General features: G+C 41.3%; 1 long non-coding RNA gene across 1 annotated transcript; it reads right to left on the bottom strand.

Moving 5' to 3' along the window:
• Window positions 1–342: 342 nt before the first annotated feature.
• LOC109087266 lies at window positions 343–4806 on the bottom strand. Its single transcript, XR_006157635.1, has 3 exons — window positions 4004–4806; window positions 1411–1602; window positions 343–745 (listed from the first exon to the last, which is right to left on the bottom strand). It is a non-coding gene; the product is annotated as an uncharacterized LOC109087266 (long non-coding RNA).
• Between the last annotated feature and the right edge of the window lie 16813 nt (window positions 4807–21619).

The following is a 21619-nucleotide window of genomic DNA, read 5'->3' on the forward strand; positions in this document are numbered from 1 at the left end:
TCAAACAGAAAGACATTATGAACCAAGAACTGTCGACATATGTATATAAATGAAAGAAATTCAACCAGCTGATCAACATGAAAGGTAAGTACATCATAACAAATGTAAGAATAGCAACAGTGAGCACTGAACGTATGTTTTTGCTGACAGGAGTGGAAGAGGCTTTACAGGTGATTGTAGATGTTACAGCCAAAACGATTAGAGGAACAAAACTTGTGCTGAGACTGAATACTGACATAACATGCACAACAAAAAAAAAAAAAAAAAACACACACAATATAAAAAAAAAAAACAACAATGAAGAATATTATGAAACAGGGCAGTGAGAAAAAAAATACGAGCAGAACAAAGCGGATATTTTAGAGTCAAAACCCCCTCCAGAGCCACCAGCTGATGCAGATGAAAACCACACCAATGTAATCCCAACCAAAACTGGTAAAGCTCATGGATAACGGATCTGTATTTTGCCAGTATACATGTCACTATATATAGATAAATGGGCAATTGTATCAGGTCATTGAGGAGGAGGAGGAGGATAAAGACTGAGATTCGGCCTCTGATCTTTCTGTGAATGTGCAGAAGACGAAAAGCCCAAACCAGAGCTGGAAGACCCACACAAACACTAGCGATGAGGAAGATACTCATTCTGATTTTTGAAGAATCATATTGAGTTTTATTAGGGACATAATCAGTAGGAAGATCACTGTATTCATTCTTTAAGGTCTGATTTTCACCGTTCATGTTGCTGAAAGAAAAGAAAAGTTTTATATTGCATAGCTGTTTCAGATATTGAGTGATAGTGTGAATAATTCAAAACATAGCTGTTTCATACATTTACAGCTCTGTTTAATGGAATGACTTGCTCTAATTAATCATGGTTACACTGTCATAGTTAAATCAGAGCTCAGTGAATTTAAATTTTTTAGATTAGATTAAATCTTTTAGAGAAATGTTGAAACTGGCTGGTAACTAGGAAATACATAAGATTTTAAATAGAAAAATACTAAACATCAGTGGACATCTGTTTCTCTGTGTTTTTACAAGTCAGGTTGAGTCTGAGAATGCAGCGTAGGCTACTTGGTGTGCTCAGACTAATGCTACTCAGCTAGTCGTGTTCAGTAATACTCTAATAAAACAGTTATTTGTAACATAAATATATGTTGAGTTCACAAACTATTTTAAGTGTTTTCCATCATTCTGAGATATAAAATAAGTAAATATGTTTTGTTTCACTGCTTTTAATTATTCTCACAGTAAAGAATGTAATTCCAGTGGAATAGTTTTCGTTTAACCAGTTTCTATTTTCATTTTCACATTATGAGAGCGAAATACAAAATAATAATAATAATAATAATAATTATATCACTTTCACATTAAAATATGCATTAAATCACACTGATGAGAGCTTACCTGAATGAAACTGAAATGTGTTACTACAGTCTCTGTCTTCAGTTCAGATCACCGTGGTTCAGTTTGTCTTTGTCCCTCACAAGCTAATGATGTTTTCTCGTCAGTCAGCAGGTGGTTGATGGTTAGTGGTTAAAGCTCAATTTGTCTCTGTTCTCATCTCACAGCCCAGACTGTTGTTCCAGTATAATTTTCCTTGTGAAAAATAAGGACATTAAATGTAATGAATATGTTTGCACTACGAAATGAACAAGACCACCCACCAAAAAAGCAACCTGCAGCAGTGTTACTCGTTGTGCGACTAGCCAACCTTTACATTTGTGGCTCGCATGGCAGTAAATAATACGATGATATGATCGGGGCATTGCACAAGATCCCGGGCACTATGCACAGGCAGTCCTGATGGGCCCCCATGACCCCCCAATGAAAATATCCAGGTAAAATAAAATATATTCCAGACTTTTCAAGGGCCCTCTCTTCCTTTGGGGCCCTGGTAATCAGTACTGGTTTTACCCCCAGTCCGACGCCCCTGGATATGATTATGCAGTCAATACAGATATTTCATAAAATCATTAAAAACCAACAGGGCTATAACATAACCCATTAAAAAACTCACGCCATGCCTAAACCGGACACTAGTGGCGCGATCCGACAAAAGACAATAGAACCCATGCCTCGTTCTATTTATGACGAGATGTACTGACACTATGTTCAGATGATTTGCAATTAGGGCTGGGCGATATGGCCTAAAAAAAAAAGAATCCCAGATTTATGATTTAAATGGATTTTTTGCCCCTACTTAAAATCAATATTCAGATGACAAAACAAGTTTTAATATCGTTCCTTATCATTTACCAGTCAAACTGAGACAAGATGAATAAATATTATTTTTATAAAAAAAAAAACAGAAATAAATTAAAAATAGAAAAACCACAATTGTTTTTTTTTTTTTTTTTTTTTTTTTTCTAGCATCCAAGTGCACACTCGGCGTTAAGAGATGTTAAGATTAAACCTGGCAAGTGAGTCGGTTTCATGAACGTAGGACAGAGCAAGTGTAAATATATTTTATAGTCTATATTTCCATCTTGTAATGCCACTGGTTTAGGTTATTTATTTTTTATTTTTTTATTTTTTTTAAATATAAATTATTTGTAATAGAGCAGACACTGTCTAACTGTGTCTACACCGGACGCGAGAGTTGTACTTTGAATCTTAAAAGTATATAAAATGTGTACAGGGTACTTGCAGATAATATAATATTATTAAAATACACTTTGAATCTTAAAAGTATATAAAATGTGTACAGGGTACTTGCAGATAATATAATATTATTAAAATACTTGAGTGTATCTAAAGAGAGACACTTCTATGACTGTTTCTTTTCACTCTTAAAAAGTGCACTTTTTCAAACGTCAAATTAAGTTTCAAAGAATATAGTGTTTTAATAATTTTGTTGTGCCAAGAACACACTACATGACTGTCAGGCCAATTATCAATGTAATTTGGTGGGTCTGGGTCTGTTTAAGTTGGGCTCAGTTGCTGTTTGCAATCAGCAGATGAAGTCCTAGTGTGTGGTGTCTAAAAGATTAGAATCTGAGAATTCATGAACCAGTCGTTGCCAGTCATGTTTAACATTTGTGACTGATGCCAGCAATTGTATATGTGTTAACTTTCAAATATCATTAATTTTGTTATTTTGTCTTTTTTTTTTCTTGATTACATCTTGTGTTGTTGCTTTTTTAAAAATTTAAAAATAAAAAGTTTTAAATATTTTTACTATTTTTTTTTCGGCAGTCAAAGAAAGTAAAATAAATTAAAATGTCAGGAATTTCTCTCATTTTAAAGATGTTGTCAAGACTTATTTTATTGTGATCTGCAGTCTCATAAAAAATAAAAAAAAAACAGAATTATTATAAACTATTGGCCTATATAGACCACAGTCAAATTATATTTTTCTAATCTTTTTGTTTTTCTTAAAATTCATTATGAAGAATAATTAGCTTCATAAATATTCTTCACAACTAACAGACAAACAAAGCATAGCTATTCTTCAAAATGAATTTTCCATTCACAAATATGACACTTGTAAATAAAATCATTTTATATTAATCAGTTTGACTGCCTCTGAATGTCTGTCATAGCTCCATGTCACTTCTGCTCCTCTGATACCTACATATAATAATAATAATAATGTGGGTTAGTGACTTGATTATGAAATACAGTTTAAATAAACTCTTAGTGTCCTATTGTTTATTTGATTCTAAATATAAAAAAAATTAAAGAAAGACTGATAGAATAAAAAGCACAATGGTAATATGGCCATAAATGTGCTGAATACCTCTGAAGTTGTGACAGCAGTATATGCATTAAAGAATAAAATAAAAAAATAATTACACCAAATAAATAATAAAAAAAAACATTATTAAATAAAAATTATTCTGAGATAACAACGTAATGACTTAATGAATCTCATTAAAATAAAATTGTGCATATTCAAACTCCAGACACTATGTCCGAGTAATTAAACTAAATTGTTTGGATAGATGGTTGTTCACACACATCTTTTATCTTACAGATCATAATCAGATTTCTTTACCTGTGAGAATGATCAGTCCCAGCAGACACATGTGACACTTATCAGTGATTTTTTGTTTCTGTCAGTCTTTTTTTTCATTCTATATTTACAGCTCTTCATTTAAACATCATTAGCTCATCCTGTGGGTGTTAACTTCCTCAAATCTCACCAACTGACCATTTAGTTGCATTTCACCACACTACACTGAAACTCAACACTGCTATTTTCAAAAGCCCCCACTAATGGAAGTCTAATGTCATTTTATTTTGTGGCATTCTAGTGCTAGTTCTAGTGCACAGAGTAGCTGTTTTTCCAACAGTGCACACTTTGAATATGAAACATCCATTTCAGCTCTTGGAGTCTTTATTAATGAGCTGAGGACATGAATCAAATGTGTTTAGTAAAAGTGGTAACATACATCTTTGGATGCTTCTCCTTCAGTCATTTTGCAATGACTGGAGCCTTTAGCCAGGAGGTTGTGTCATCAGATGGTTACCAACCATCCTGAAGTGTTTCAACCCTTAACCATAACACTCTCCTGTTGGCAGGTCAGCACAGCCTTGTTTCTCTCAGTCCCCCTCAGACCAAAGTCTGTCATCAGCTTCCAGGCTGACTGGGCTGGGAAGCCCCTGCATCCAACCTCGACTGGGTACAACCATGTCTGCCAGCCTTTGTCCCTTACAGTCCTGCACCGGGTCTCAATAGCATTCAGACTTCCTTCAGGACTGCATCAGGTTTTAAGGTAGTATGGATGACATCTGGGAACTGAAGCCTTCTCTTCAAGTCTATCCTAAGTTCTCATGCTTGGGCAGACTGCAGGAGGCTTACCCTGGATTTATTGGGTCCTGGTGGCTTTGTCCCTTCCTTGACAAATGTTATACCAAGTGGTAGCTTCCTCTTATGCCCTGTCAAATGTTATACCAAGTGGTAGCTTCCTCTTATGTTGCCATTTCCTGGTCCTCTCCTGCTTTAGGATGTCAGCTAGCACAGTCAGTACTTTGTCATGGCGCCATCTGTATCTGCCCTTGGCAAACACAGCCTTACATCATGACAACATGTGTGCCATCATACCCTTTTGACCACAGAGCTTGTATATTGGGTCGTCACAGATTCACAAAGTGTATACACTGTTGTGCAGGATCCAGAAACAATTTTGGAAAACAACTGGTACTAAAATGTAAAATATTGACAGTATTTTCCTATATGCACTATTCAGCAGATTACCAGCAACAGATTTGTGCAAATTCAGACATGACACTCTCAAAATCTGTTCTGCTTCTGTTTGAATACAATCACAGGTTTCTCAAGAGGTTGCTGTGTGATATCTACAGAGAAAATATGTTTTCACTGTAAATATACGTATGTTTGACATCATACATTTATTTCTGACAAATTAAATAAAATGTTACAAGCTTTAGTAAAAGTAGCTGCTTAGGCAGCTCAAACAACAAATTATTATTTCTTTCATTAACACCTCATCAAGTGTGTTTGCCTTTTTTCTTATTTAACACAAACTGACAGTTAACTAGTCTGCAGAAAACACTCAAGGAAATTGATGATTTTAAAATAAACATGCTTCAAAAGGTTCTTCACAACGATGCCATAGAACAACCACTTTTTGTTCCACAAAGAACTATTCAGTCAAAGGTTCTTTAAAGAACCATCTCTTTCTTACCTTTTTATAATCTGAAGAACCGCCTTTCGCCACAAAGAAGTTTTTGTGAAACAGAAAGGTTCCCTTTCGAAAGCCTCAGTCGATGCTGCGCTGCTCAGCGCATTGGGAAACGTCTTGTTCGTGACCAGCTGTGAATAATGTGTGTAACACATCGATAGAATTGACCCGGCGGTAATATAGCTTCGGTTGATGACGTCATCGGAGCACGTCCGCAACACGGGGCTATAAATAGATAAGCCACAGTTGCATCAACAGGTCTTTTGTCTTCAGATCATTCGGGCCCGTCCCTTTCGCTTACGGTGTCACCAGATCCACGCATCCTCTCTCGTGATCTCGAAGTGCGCTTCGGTGCTTCTTCGATTCACGAGGAGTATGATATATCTCTTGGGTCTTCGGGCGATGAGCAGGCCACCTCTGAACGTTCCTCTCGCGAGAGGAAGTCGGTCGAGGATCTGCTCGAGGTTGTTACTCGCAAAAAAAAAAAAAAAAAAAAAAAAGAGACCCCCAAACGTAGTAAGCTGGAGGATAGGTTTCTGTCGCCGTATACTTCCCGCATCTTTGTGCCCTCGACGTTGACTTTTTCAACTATCGTGGATGCAAAATCGCAGGGGTATTCGGAGATGCCTCGGGTTGAAGAGTCGCTTGCGAACTTTCTCTCGCCTGAATCTGCATCCTCGGTGAAGAAACCTACTGTCCCCACTAAAGCTTACCAAACTGCAGGTCAGGCTGGTGCTGCGCTGCACACTATGGCAGTGTTACAGGCATACCAGGCTGACCTGTTGAAGGACTTGAGTGTGGGCAGTACAATCGACGAGGAAGCGTTCGCTGAGCTTCGTCGGGCCACAGATTGTGTCTCTCCGGGCGACCAAGCAGACGGCTCGTGCCATTAGCCAGTCGATGTCAGCTTTAGTCAGCACGGAGAGGCATCTGTGGCTTAATTTGACGGGCATTAAAGAGAAGGAACGTTTGTTTCTTTTAGACTCTCCTATCTCTCCATCTGGCCTGTTTGGCGATTCGGTTAATACGGTTGTCGACAGGTTTAGGGAAGTAAAGAAACATGAAGAAGTGTTCGTTCAGTTTCTTTCTCGCCGCACTCAAGGGGAGGGGCCATCAGCCACCCAGCCTCGCCCCGGTCCTTCAAAAACCAGGGAGGTTAAAAAGCAGAGCGTGGCAGACCGTGCTCCCCCCCTCGTAGGGATTGGGGACAGGTTCGCCGTGCTCAGCAACCTCCCAAGCCAGACCTCAGGACTTTCATTGATAAGAAGAAGAAGTCCTGACGCTCTGGTGCCCATGCTGGTGGGGGTAGTCCCTCACGGGGTGGTGCGTGCTCGAGAGCTTTTTCGCCCCGCCCCGTTACCCTCACAAAACCCCTCCATCCCCTCCACTTCTTGTGCCTCGGGGGGCGGGGGTTTCCAGCGAGATATTAGATGTTCCAGTGTTTCCTGCCGTCATTCAGGATATGGAACATCTAACATCCCCTCAAAAGGAAGTATTGAAATTGGTACCACTCAAAAAAAAAAAAAAAAAAAAAAAAAAAACAGAGAGTCTGGCAGCGTGGAAACTTCTGCCAGGCATTTCTGCGTGGGTGTTGAGCACAGTACGGATAAGATACAGGATCCAATTTATTTGTCATCCTCCACGTGTCTACGGCGTGGTCTCCACTTCCGTGAAACCGGAGCTGATGCAGGTACTGTCTCAAGAGCTACAAACTCTTCTGGGCAAAGAGGCCGTAGAACATGTTCCTCTTCCACGGAGAGAGTAGGGCTATTACAACAGATACTTCCTAGTTCCCAAAAAGGGTGGGGGAGTGCGTCCAATCTTGGATCTTCGAGGCTTAAACCGTACAATCGGAGCACTCAAGTTCAAGATGTTAACCGTCAAGATGGTCATGTCGCAAATTCGGCATCGCAATTGGTTCATCACGATCGATCTGAAGGACGGATATTTTCATATAGAAATTTTGCCACAACACAGGAAATTCCTGAGGTTTGCTTTCAGGGGCGGAGCATACCAGTTTCGGGTTCTTCCTTTCGGCCTAGCCTTATCACCCCGCACGTACACAAAATGCATGGATGCAGCGCTGGCATTTGGCTGATACTAGCACAATCGCAAGAGATGGCGCTACAACACAGGGACATCGTGTTAGCTCATCTAGTTTCTCTGGGGTTGAGACTCAACACCGAGAAGAGTGTTCTCTGTCCAGCCCAGAAAACAACTTATCTCGGGATCGTTTGGGATTTGATCACGATGCGGGCACAACTGTCTCCCGCTCGGATCGAGACCATTCAGCAGACCATGAGCAAGGTCAGGCTAGGCCAGGATCGCACTGTTCGTCAGTATCAAAAGATGTTAGGTTTCATGGCTTCAGCATCCACGGTGAATCCTTTGGGGCTGTTGCACATGAGACCATTTCAGTTGTGACTAAAAGCCAGAGGATTTCATCCAAGAGCCAATCCTCAAAGGCAAATAAAAGTGACGCGCCGCGGGCTTCGTACACTATCTCTGTGGCTCAGACTCTGGTTCCTTGCCTTGGGTCCCACTCTATGGGCACCATGTCGTCGCAGACTGCTAACGACAGATGCCTCCCTGATGGGCTGGGGAGCAGTCTTGGATGGCCACCCAGCTCAAGGGGAATGGGGGGGTCATCAGCTCGATTGGCACATCAATTGCCTCGAGCTGATGGCCGTATTTCTGGCTCTGAAACATTTCCTCCATCATTTGAGAGGCTGTCATGTCCTAGTACGGGTGGACAACACAGCAACAGTCTCGTATATAAATCACCAGGGGGGTCTGCGCTCACGCAATCTGAACAAGATAGCGAGGCAGATTTTTCTTTGGGCCCAGGACAAGCTCCTGTCACTCAGGGCAGTTTACATTCTGGGGCGTTTGAATGTGGGAGCGGATTTACTGTCCAGACAGACACTACCGACAGGGGAATGGAAACTCCACCCAGAGGTAGTGAAACAGATTTGGGAAAAATTTTACGAAGCAGAAGTGGACCTCTTCGCCTCCCATCAGACAGCGCAATGTCCCCTCTACTTCTCTTTGAGTCACCCAGCCCACCTGGGTCTGGATGCGATGGCGCACACATGGCCCAAAATGCGCTTGTATGCGTTTCCTCCAGTTTCTCTGCTCCCGGGAGTCCTAGCCATAGTTCGCCAACAAGGGTCTTGCCTCTTGCTGATAGCACCACGTTGGCCGAACAGGGTATGGTTCTCGGAGGTAATATCTCTCCTCGACGGCTCGCCATGGTCGATTCCGGAGAGGAGGGACCTTCTGTCTCAGGCAGGGGACACGATATTCCATCCCAGGTCAGACCTGTGGAATCTTCATGTTTGGCCCCTGAAGGGTACCAACTGAGGAACACAGGGCTTTCCCCGGGTGTTATTGATACCATTCTTAGTGCTAGGGCTTCCTCCACCAGTGTGTGGTACACAATGTAGATCCAGTCAACTGCCATATTGCTTCAGTTCTGGACTTCATGCAAGAGAAATTGTCAACAGGCACATGCCCTGCTACTCTTAAGGTTTATGTGGCCGCTCTTTCAGCTTGCCACGCCTTGATTGACAGGATGCCACTCGGGAGACACCCTCTGCTCTCTCGCTTTCTTCATGGGGCCAGACGACTGAGGCCTACAGTAAAAACCAAGATGCCTTCTTGGGACTTAGCTATAGTTCTCGAGGGTCTGGTTGAAACCCCCTTTGAAACTTTAGAGTCAGCGTCTGTTAGACTTCTAACTCTAAAAATGTTTTTTTTCATGGCAATAAATTCTTTGAAGAGAATTGGGGATATGCAGGCTCTGTCTATCTTTCATGTGGAACCCTCAACTGAACGTTGTGAAAAATTTTTACAGTTTTTTTCAGATAAAGTGTTAGCTATTCACTCCTCTTTTACCTTGCAGTCATCAGATCTGTCACTGTTTTCGCTGGCAAGTCCGCCTTCCTTTTCTTGTTTTCAAAATGTTTCTTTGAGGGAACTCTGTGATTTGGTCAATAAGATGAAGAAAACTGCCTCTTCACTTGATGTCATTCCTTCTGAGATTATTAAGGCCTCTTTTTCTGAAATCGGTACTTCCATTCAGTCATTGATTAACTGGTCTCTGAGTGCTGGGGTAGTCCTGAAATGTTTTAAGCATGCTGTAATTCAACCTTTGCTTAAGAAACAGGGTTTGGAGGAAAATTGCCTTTATAATTATCGGCCTGTCTCTAAGCTTTCATTTTTATCAAAACTTTTAGAAAAATTGTATATTCACAATTGATTTCCTTTTTAAATGTAGCTAAATTAACAGAACCTCTCCAATCTGGTTTCTCTGCCCATCACAGCACTGAGTCTGCTTTGCTTAAAGTATTCAATGACATTTTGCTTGCAGTGGATAGTGGCAAAAATTCAGTTTTGCTGCTTCTTGATCTCACAGCTGCTTTTGATACAGTTTATCATGATATTCTTCTCTGCCGGTTAGAAAATTTGTTTGGTATTGGGGGTATTGCTTTGCAGTGGTTTAATTCATATCTTAGAGACAGGTCTTTTTCTGTTGAGTTAGGTAAGTTTTTCTTCATCTGTTGCTCCTATTATCTGTGGAGTGCCTCAAGGATCCATTTTAGGGCCACTCCTATGTTAATTTATATATGCGACCTTTGGGAGATATTATTAGGAGACACAATGTTTCATTTCATTTATATGCTGATGATACCCAGTTATACATACCACTGAAAGCTGGCGATACCATTCAACCCTTTATTGGCCTGCCTAGGGGACATCAAGAAATGGCTGTCCAATAGCTTTCTTAGACTTAATGAAAATAAAACAGAAGTAATTGTCTTTGGCCCCCCTAAGTTGAGAAGTGGTCTCATAAATTAGCTTGGCAAGCATTTCCCCTCAGTCTCCTCCCAGGTCAGAAATCTTGGTGTTATTTTGGACTCTGAACTTAGCTTAACTAAACAAATTAATACAGTTGTCAAGAACAGTTTTTATCAGTTACGGATCATCTCGAGACTAAAATCATTTTTAACTTTTAATGACCTGGAGAAAGTCATTCATGCTTTTATTACCTCCCGCCTTGACTACTGCAATTCATTATATTTGGGTCTTCCTCAGTCATCCATTGCACGCTTGCAGATGGTACAAAATGCTGCTGCAAGGCTGTTGACTGGGGCAAAGAAAACGGATCACATTACACCAGTTCTAGCCTCTCTTCATTGGCTTCCTGTCTATTTTAGAATTCAATTTAAAATTTTTGTTGTTTGGTTTTTAAAGCTCTTAATGGTCAAGCCCCATCTTATCTCTCAGATCATCTTGTTCATGTTTCTTCCTCCAGATCTCTAAGATCTTCTGATAGAGCTCTTTTAGTTGTCCCTCGTTCACGCCTAAAAACGAAGGGTGATAGGGCTTTTTCTATTGCGGCCCCCCCGTCTCTGGAACCAACTTCCACTGGACATTCGCCCAGCACCTTCTATCACAACTTTTAAAGTGAAGTTGAAAACATATCTTTATTCCCAGGCATTTTAAATAGGATTTTATCTATGTTCCATTGTTTTACTGTATCATCTGTTTTGTTTATTTTATGTTTATCTTTGACTGTGTTCAGCACTTTGGTCAGCCTTGCTGTGATAAATGTGCTATATAAATAAACTTTACTTACTTTACTTACCATCACGCTTAGACTTTGCCCCAGGGAGCGCGAAAGTGATTCTGCATCCTCATCCTGATTACCTGCCTAAGGTTCCGTTTTCGGCTGAACATCCGGTCATTCTAGAGGCCTTCTGCCCTCCGCCGTTCACAACGCCGGAGCAGGAGAAATCTTATAGACTGTGTCCATTCCGTGCTCTTCAGACTTACGTCCACCGCACTAGCCAGTGGCGTAAGTCAGAGCAACTGTTCGTCTGTTATGGTGGTGGTGACAGGGGAGCAGCTGCCACCAGGCAGACCATGTCTCACTGGGTCAGGGATGCTATTGCTTTGGCTTATGAGGCGCGCGGTCAAGCTTCGCCTATAATTCTTAGAGCTCACTCCACAAGGGGGGTCGCCTCCTCTAGTGCTTTAGCAAGGGGTGCCCCCTTACAACAGGTTTGTGATCCGGCAGGTTGGTCCTCTCCGCACACATTCATAAGATTTTATAGTTTGGATGTCCATGCTACTCCGGGCTCTCATGTCCGTGAGTCAACATCACAAGCTAATGTCTGAGGCCTTCTTGTGGTTTGGTAGCACACCTGCACAACCATAGGGGTCCAGACATTTTCAAGCATGGCGGCGTGGGTATTCTCGTTCCCAATGCGCTGAGCAGCGCAGCATCGACTGAGGCTTTCGAAAGGGAACATTCCCGGTTACTTAGCTGTAACCTTGTTCCCTGAGAAAGCGGAACGAGATGCTGCGCTGCGTTGCCATACTGAAATATGTCCCAGGACTGCTCTTCAGACAAAATGTCCTGTTGATGCACCTGTGGCTAATCTATTTATAGCCCTGTGTTGCGGACACGCTCCGATGACGTCGTCAACCAAGGCTATATTACCGCCGGGTCAATTCTATCGACGTGTTACACACATTATTCACAGCTGGTCACGAACAAGACGTTTCCCAATGCGCTGAGCAGCGCAGCATCTCGTTTCTCAGGGAACAAGGTTACAGCTAAGTAACCGGGAACGTTCTTCAGATGTTAAAGGTTCTTTATCGAACTAGTTAGAAAAATGGTTCTTCTATGGCATAATGAAGCACCTTTATTTTTTAAGAGTGTAGGCCTAGAAATAGAAACAGACTATCTGTAGAATCTCTTAAATCACAGCAGATCCTGTTTGTTTAGTAAATAGATTCATATCATTGTTCTTTCACTTCAGCAGTGTTTCTGCACGTTCTGAATTTAAAGCTCTCCTTTATTAGTGATTTTTGTCACTGCTAAAAAACATGAACATATAGCACATTTAACTTAAAAATAACAACAATAATATTACTTTTAAGAATGAATTTTAACAAACATATAAGAATGTAAACATATAAAAATGAATCATCTGGAGTGGAAAATCATGTGAATGATTCTGACTCAAACACTGAAGGAACTGCTATGATGGCTTTTGTTCTACCCGCTTAAATGTTAGAAGTACTTGCGCTGTCCAGTCTATTAAGACTGTGTCTGTTCCCCGAATAATGAGGTCAAAGTATAAATTTAATGTAGGATCTAGAAAAAATCTTATCGTGATTAAACCAGAAAAACGTAAAATAAATGAACAAAAACAATTTTTAAAGTTTGGGCTCATAAACATTAGATCACTCACACCCAAAGCAGTTATTGTAAATAAAATGATCACAGATAATAGTTTTGTTGTACTCTGCTTGACTGAAACCGGACTAAAACCAAATGATTATATTGGTCTAAATGAGTCTACTCCATCAAACTACTGTTATAAACATGAGCCCCGTCAGACTGGTCGAGGTGGAGGTGTTGCAACAATATATAGTGACATTCTCAGTGTTACCCAGAAAACAGGATACAGGTTTAAATCATTTGAAATACTTATGCTTAATGTTACACTGTCAGATATGCAAAAGAAATCTATTGTATCTCTTCCTCTGGCTACTGTGTATAGACCACCAGGGCCATATACAGAATTCCTAAAAGAATTTGGAGATTTCCTTTCAGACCTGTTGGTTACTGCTGATAAAGCGCTAATTTTCTGAGATTTTAACATTCATATTGATAATACAAATGATGCATTAGGACTTGCGTTTACTAACTTATTAAACTGTTTTGGAGTAAAGCAAAATGTCACCGGGCCCACTCATCGTTTTAATCATACGCTAGATTTAATTATATCGCATGTAATCGATCTTACTGACATAGATATCGTACCTCAAAGTGATGATGTTACTGACCATTTCCTTGTATCGTGCATTTTGCGTATTGATGATAATAACTATATAGCTTCGCGTTATCGTCCGGGGAAGAACTATTGTTCCAGCCACCAAAGACAGATTCGCAAATAACCTGCCTGATTTATCTCAACTGCTCTGTGTACCCATAAATACACATGAACTAGACAAAACGACTGGCAACATGGGCACTATCTTCTCTAATACATTAGAAGCTGTTGCCCCCATCAAATTGAAAAAAGGTTAGAGAAAAACGTACTGTGCCATGGTACAACAGTAATACCCACGCTCTCAAGAAAGAAACTCGTAGTCTTGAGCGCAAATGGAGAAAAACGAACTTGGAAGTTTTTAGAATTGCGTGGAAAAACAGTATGTCCAGCTATAGACAGGCTCTAAAAACTGCCAGGGCCGAGCATATCCACAAACTCATAGAAAACAACCAAAACAATCCACGGTTTTTATTTAGCACAGTGGCTAGATTAACAAATAACCAGACGCCACCCGATCTAAATATTCCCTCACAGTTAAATAGTAATGACTTTATGAATTTTTTCACTGATAAAATAGATAACATCAGAAATACAATAACAAATGTAGATTCTACAGCGTCTAATACTTTAGTTTTATCCATCGCACCCAAAGATAAACTGCAGTGCTTTACAACTATAGGACAGGAAGAGCTAAATAAACTTATCACTGCATCTAAACCAACAACATGTTTATTAGATCCTGTACCCACTAAATTACTGAAAGAGTTGCTACCTGTAGCAGAAAAAACGCTTCTCAATATTATTAACTCGTCGTTATCTTTAGGTCACGTCCCAAAACCATTCAAGCTGGCGGTTATTAAGCCTCTTATTAAGAAACCACAACTAGATCCTAGTGAACTGGCAAATCACAGACCCATTTCAAATCTTCCATTTATGTCTAAAATTTTAGAAAAAGTTGTGTCTGCTCAATTGTGCTCCTACCTGCAAAAAAATGATCTCTATGAAGAATGTCAGTCAGGTTTCAGGCCCCATCATAGCACAGAAACTGCACTTGTTAAAATTACAAATGACTTGCTTCTTGCTTCAGATCAAGGCTGCATCTCATTGCTAGTTTTACTTGATCTTAGTGCTGCGTTCGACACCATAGATCACGACATACTCATAGATAGATTACAAAACTATACAGGTATCCAAGGGCAGGCTTTAAGATGGTTTAGATCCTACCTGTCCGATCGCTACCACTTTGTTTAATCTAAATGGGGAGTCATCTCATTTATCACCAGTAAAATATGGAGTGCCACAAGCATCTGTCCTAGGTCCTCTGCTATTTTCAATTTACATGTTGCCCCTTGGTAATATCATTAGAAAATACGGGATTAGTTTCCACTGTTATGCTGATGATACTCAACTATATATCTCAACAAGACCAGGTGAAACTTCAAAATTATCTAAGCTAACAGAGTGTGTTAAAAATGTAAAAGACTGGATGACCAATAATTTTCTCCTATTAAATTCAGATAAGACAGAGATATTACTTATTGGACCAGAAAACATTACACACTCGTAGATTACAATTTGCAATTAGACGGATGTACTGTTACTTCCTCTACTGTCAAAAATCTGGGTGTTATATTAGACAGTAACTTGTCTTTTGAAAATCATATTTCCCATGTTACAAAAACAGCATTCTTCCATCTTAGAAACAATGCCAAGCTACGAATTATGTTACCTGTTTCTGATGCAGAAAAGCTAGTTCATGCATTCATGACCTCTAGACTGGACTATTGTAATGCACTGCTAGGTGGTTGTCCTGCATCCTCAATAAACAAGCTACAGGTAGTCCAAAATGCAGCGGCTAGAGTCCTTACCAGGTCAAGAAAATATGATCATATTACCCCAATACTATAGTCTCTGCACTGGCTACCTATTAAGTCCCGTATCAGTTACAAAATATTATTACTTACTTATAAGGCCCTTAATGGCTTAGCTCCTGCATACCTAACTAATTATGTTTCTATTTGTTTCTCTGCTTTGCCACGGGATTTACATCCCGTGGTAACTAGGATTTACACAAGCTCCAGTCTGGATCCAGAACACCTGAGAAGAGATGATGCCAACCCCTCAGAGGACCTCAGATGATGCTAACCCAGAGACAACATACAGAACTACCACATTTTTGCTATAAGTTTGATTGCATAATTGCTGTTAATAGTGTTAATCGTCTGTTTGTTTACATCTTTTATTGATTTTTCTGAACATTTCTGCCGTATGCACATGAACTGACAGTCACCACTGATAAGCTACTACTAAATATTGTAGAAACTTAATTTTCTGTAAAGTTGCTTTGCAATGATTTGTATCGTAAAAAGCGCTATACAAATAAACTTGAATTGAATTGAATTGAATTTATTTTGTTGGTGTTTAAACAAAACACTAAAGCTGCTCAGGATTTTACAGCAGAAACCCATCAGTGATTCTCTTCAGCAGACGATCATCATCAATAATAATAATCTGATGATGTGATGTGTTCAGACAGATCTAAGAGTGTTGTGGGCTTATGTACAGTAACAACAGACGGATTGACATTACAAGCTCAGCTCTGATCAAAACTTTCTCATTACATGCTACAAATCTCGTTCCACTAGAGACAAGGTTTTGGTCTAAACATTGAGGAGGTTGGAGAGTTGACCTTTTTTGTGTCCCCAAGGCATGCTTAAAATAATAATAATAATAATAATAATAAACGAATAAATAATTTATGCAAAATTATATTTTGGGGAGTCATGTGACATGCTCAGGATTTGCAGGATTTGTCTCCATCGGCTTCTCCAATTAAGAAAAATCCAAGCAACCGACCATGAGCAATATGGTGGACAAGATGGCGAACACGGTTGCACACTTTGAGGAGATTCTTAAAACTGAGTTGACGGCGATGCAGAAAGAGTTTGCTTCTCACATGTTGTTCAGTCATTATGCTCCAAACTGGATCTTCTTAAAGGCCCCGAAATACTTCAAACGAAATCAAAGAACGAAGAACCATCTCTTTTCAACAGGTCAGTTCTGCCCCTTTATTTTATTAGTGATCATTTATTTTATTAAACTGGATAAATTGTTACACCTTTTTATATTTTATGTGGTGTCATGGTTTACTTTTGATATATTATTGTATAGTCATTTGGCGTTTCATTTATTGTATACCCTTTAACTTCGCTTATCTAAAGAACAACAGCAGCAGCAGTATGGTGTAACATTTATTTGAAACACATGTATTTGGTACTTCCTACCTTATATCTTTACGCTTTCTTTTCATGGCTTTGAAAAACTTGTCTTGGATGTTTCTCTACATCGCTTTTTGCATAACTCTGGGTCGTCGACACCAAGCTTTGTTGAAATTTATTTCTAGGAATTAAACACTTTCTCTGAATCTTTTAAGTCTCTCCGCAAGTGATAGTACAGGTGCGGATATATTTGTGCAGCTCAGCTATTCAACACTCCAGTGTATTCAGGAGATGTTGCTCTCCTGTAGGACCTCCGCAGAATGAGTTATGAACCGGGGGAAAAAAAAACACATCAAACACATCAAACATTTCAGAACACAGCCACCGATTGCGTAATCAACAACCAACAGATTAAATAACCAACATGGACCAATGGAAGCTCAAAGGTGTTTAGGAGCCAAAACGAACTCCCCCAGAACGTTCGCTTTTGGTGAGCTGTTTTGAACTGTGTATAATGAGGCCTTTACAGGGGAGATGAGAGAACAAAAGAAAGTTGTCGCAGATCACGGCGAATAACCGCGCTCGAGCAACAGGTAGTGGACTTACAGGATCGCAATATGCGCAACAATCTACGTCTGGTTGGATTGCCTGAAGGACTGCTTGTTGTGGCTGCGTGGTGTTATCAGTGTGCTTGTGGGATGTGTCAACCACATGACGACTCAGAGGCTGATATAAAGTCCTTTCGTCAATCATACTCTGTACAGGTGTGTGTGTGCCATTCGGGTTGAGTAGTTTGGCACACACTACTGAAGGATGACGGAGGGAGAAGAAGATATTGTCCTTTAGCACTCTTGCACCAAGTTTGTTTGGGTGGAGGCCATCCAGTTTAAACATTTGTCTATGGCCCCAGAAAAGATTGAAGTTGTCAATGTAATTGACTCCTGCACATTCTTTGTAGCTATGTGTTCAGCCCAAGCAAACATGAAAACATATTAGTTCCCCTCGCTGGGAGTGGTCAACTGATTAACGACTGAACTTAAATCTTCAAAGTGTTTCAAAGAGTTCACTGAAGTCCTTCTTAAGGAGTTCTGACTGCTCTTTATATATCATTCTTCCCCACATGGATGATGATTCGATTTGTAGTCTTGTGCTTCATTAGAATTTTCTGAAGTTCCTTGTTCAGATCAGAAATGGTTGCTTGAGGAAAGCAGCATGTAGTTGTAGTCCTGCTACTGATGTTTCTGATAATAGAGTCACCCACTATCAGAGTCTTGGGCTCAGCTACGCTCTGGGCTAAATGTCGCTGTCTGCTCAACCTTGAGCGCCTGTTAGTAGCAATGTTAGCTGCTGGCTGATTAGCTCCATATTTAACCACATTTGGGGATTCCTCACCCCCATTCATTAATGCTTCAAATCTGTTCTCCAGCTGTATATGGAGTGGTAGAATACTAGTATTCATAAGCCTTGACATAACCTAATCTGGGGTAGAAAATGCTATGGCAGCAATACGAGAGATTCTTGAAAATCTGATGTCTCTAATGCCTTTTAGTCTCGCTCCGTTTATGCCATCGATTTGTGTGACGATCAGTTTTGGCTTGTTCCTTTACACTTGGTATAAACTGTTGAGATTCAATAAATTCATGGGACTCACCGGCTGTATGCTGAGGGGGTCCATGATGAAGGTCTGCTGAGTGTTCTGCCTGTTTTGGAAGTCCAGCAAGTAACTTTGTTTCAAGAAACGCAATCCTTTGTAGAAGTTTGCAGCAGTTCATGCAGCAAGTAGACTCAACAGGAGGCAATTTCTTTCTCTTCTGTTTGAATGTGGGCAGCTGTGTTTTCCCTTCTCCTGAATGTAAGCTGCTCGCAGTGGGAGGCAAAGTCTTCTTTTTCGTGGTATTATTTCAGTCCCAAAGAGTTTTTACTTTTAGTGTTTCTGCCAAAAATGTGTTGTTTGAGCACTGTGCTGATCTGCTGAAGTATAAATCTTGCAAAAATCTGAGAAAAGTACAGAAATAGAGAGTAAAGCACAGAGCAGTAAGAAAGATATCTGCTGCTGAGGCATGGAGGAGAATGAGCTTGTGAGAATTTCAGGTGGATCTGTCTGAATGGTTTAAAGAGGGACTTTCCCTTTCGCGCTCATAATGGCGGCGGACGAGAGAGAGACATCCTCTCTTAATCTCCCTCCTTGCCATCTAAGCCCCTTCAAGCAATGCATCTTGCTTAAATGGCAAGGCATACGCAGCAGCAGGTCAGGCTGTGGCTTTATTACAAAATAAATGCTTCAAGCATATCAGACTGATCTGCTAAGAGACCTGGATAAAGGCGAAGGCCTTTTTCCTGATCAGGTAGCCGAGCTGCGCCGCACCACAGGCCTCTCTCTGGGCTACCAAGCAGGCCGCCTCTACCAAGCGCAGGACTATGGCGGCCATGGTGGTGGCGGAGAGACATCTGTGGATGAACCTGGCAGACATCGGGAAGAAATAAAAGGCTTTCTCCTCGATGCTCAGGTTTCGCCTTCTGAACTTTTCGGTATTTCCGTTGAGACGGTGATCGAGAAGTTCGGGGAGATGAAGGCGCACTCCGCTGCTTTAAGTTCCTTCGTTCCACGAAGGTCCAGTTCTGAGCCCGAACAACATAGGGGTCCTGGCCTGTCTCGATCTGAGGATCAAAGACGGGCACAGAAGGCTAGTGTCGCGACTCGCGCTCCTCCCCCACCTGCGGGCAGGGTTAAGAGGAATTGTGGGTCACAAGGGGGTAAGCAGAACCTAAGGGATGTGATCCAGACAAGGCAGCGTTCTCGTCTGAGTCAGAGTGATACTGAGGTATCTACTCGTTCCCTTTAGGGATTTTTAACTTCTGCTTTTAGGAAGGACCCTTACTAATTCTTCTGTAACCACCAGCTCTCCAACTGATCGAGGTTAGGTGGAAGCCTCTAACACATAACAGTCTCCTATGCTGGACCTATAATGTTTTTGGCTGGTTCTATGTTCATAGCAACCACCTAACTGATGGTCAGGACTAAAAGGAGGCGCCCCTTGAGCGGGGCTCCAGCACAGGAGGGTGGGAGTATAAAAATAACCCTTTCTGTATATACTTATGTGTAAATTGCTGGTGGTTATGTGTCTACTAATAAACTCTGTGAGTTTCCTTTGCAGTGCTCAGTTACAGTGTTTTACTAAACACTCGTCAGCACCAGCCATCCGGCTTCATGTTCCGGTATTAGGCGGCTGAGATCACAGGTTTCTGCGGGAGCCTCCTTGATCATCAGGCCTGGCACAGCACTGCAGGGAATTTCATGGATGTCCGGCCAGGTCACCCTGAGGGGTCTCCTGGCCGCTTAGGTGCTGTCGCATCCAGCGGGAAGTGAAGGTGGCAGTTAAAGAAGTCTTCATGTATATGCTGCCTCAGGTGATGCTCCCCTCGCTAGAGGTTTGTAAAATTTGAGCTTGCCTCTCCCGTGCGGTTCAGCGCCTCTGCGATGCTTAGGAACCTTTAGGTACACACGCTAAGCTCTGTGAACTTTCTGAAAACCACATGGTGGTCAGTGTGCACGTGAACACTTTGCGCACTTTCTAAAAATCCACGTATTGGTAAGTGTGCACGCAAGACTCTGCGCACTTTCTGAAATCCTGTATGGTAAGGGTTACGCGCTCCGCCTCGTTCCCTTTATTGAGATGATTAGACCTTGGTTCCTTGGGCTCCATTCAGCCAGTGTGTATTTGTTTATAACACTTAAAGCATCGCTTCCCTCAACATGAGGGGCTATTCGGGCGATTCTCGTGGTAGTTTAGTAGCGCTCCCCTTTTCCAAGAAGGGTCGCCTATGAGCGTGCTACTCTGGATTCAGGAGTTCTCCTCTCATACGAGACTGAGTTCACTGTTTTTCCCAGAGCGCTCCAGCATTATTTCCACAGATCCAGTTGATGACTCTCAAACATACTTTTCTGAGATGCACCCATTCCATCTATGAGCTGCTCTATCAGAGTGCCACGAGAGCCCTTCCATAGAACAGTATTTGAAAATCCATGCAATGGTAAGTGTGCACGTGAAGTCTTTGCACACTTTCTGAAATCCACACTGTGGTAAGTTTGCACGCTAGTACTCTGCGTTCTTTCTAAAATCCTATATGGTGAGGGCTTCGCGCCGTTGCTTCGTGCCCTTTCTTGAGTTGGTAAAAGCCCTGTTCATCTTGGGCACCACTCCACCCATGTATCCTCGGATACCTATCTAAACAGGGTGTTGCTACTGGAGATCTGTTGAGACAGCTCCTTCAGCAAGCTTTTGCGGGAGCAAGCTGTAGCCCCTGTGTGACAGGCAAGACTTAGTATAAAATGCTAGGTTCCTAGCCGTATCCCTTTAAAGGAATCTTTCCTGATTCCAAGCCTTTAGCTCTACCACCGGGCCGAGGCCCTAACAATTAAGTTGGGTATGTAGCTTAGGCCTTTGGCCGTAAGGGGTTTTGTCACAGACAGCCACTAAACGTCCCGGGGGCAACTCCCATTGAAATGGTAGAGTTGGTACTTAGTGTTCACCATGATTCTGGCCTGCACTCCCCTCAGCACGGCGGCGTGGGTATACTGTTCCCCATAGCGACCCCTAGAGGACGCAGTTCGAAGTTCCCTTGAAAGGGAACGTCTCAGGTTATGAATGTAACCATGGTTCCCTGAGTAGGGAACGAGACACTGCGTCCTCTAGCTCCCTGCCATGCTTCGGACGCAAGCTTCATGGTTGACTGCTGAGATCACATTGAATGTTACACTCTTTTAATATGGGAAGCCCTGTACAATACTTTCAGTTGCTGAATATTGAAATCAAGCATAAACAACGAACATGACAAATTTTGATTTTACTTTTTTTTTTTACATATTATTTATATATTGCAATATTAAACAAACTGT

The sequence above is a fragment of the Cyprinus carpio genome, chromosome B21 (assembly GCF_018340385.1).
Source record: "Cyprinus carpio isolate SPL01 chromosome B21, ASM1834038v1, whole genome shotgun sequence".
NCBI classification, from domain to species: Eukaryota; Metazoa; Chordata; class Actinopteri; order Cypriniformes; family Cyprinidae; genus Cyprinus; species Cyprinus carpio.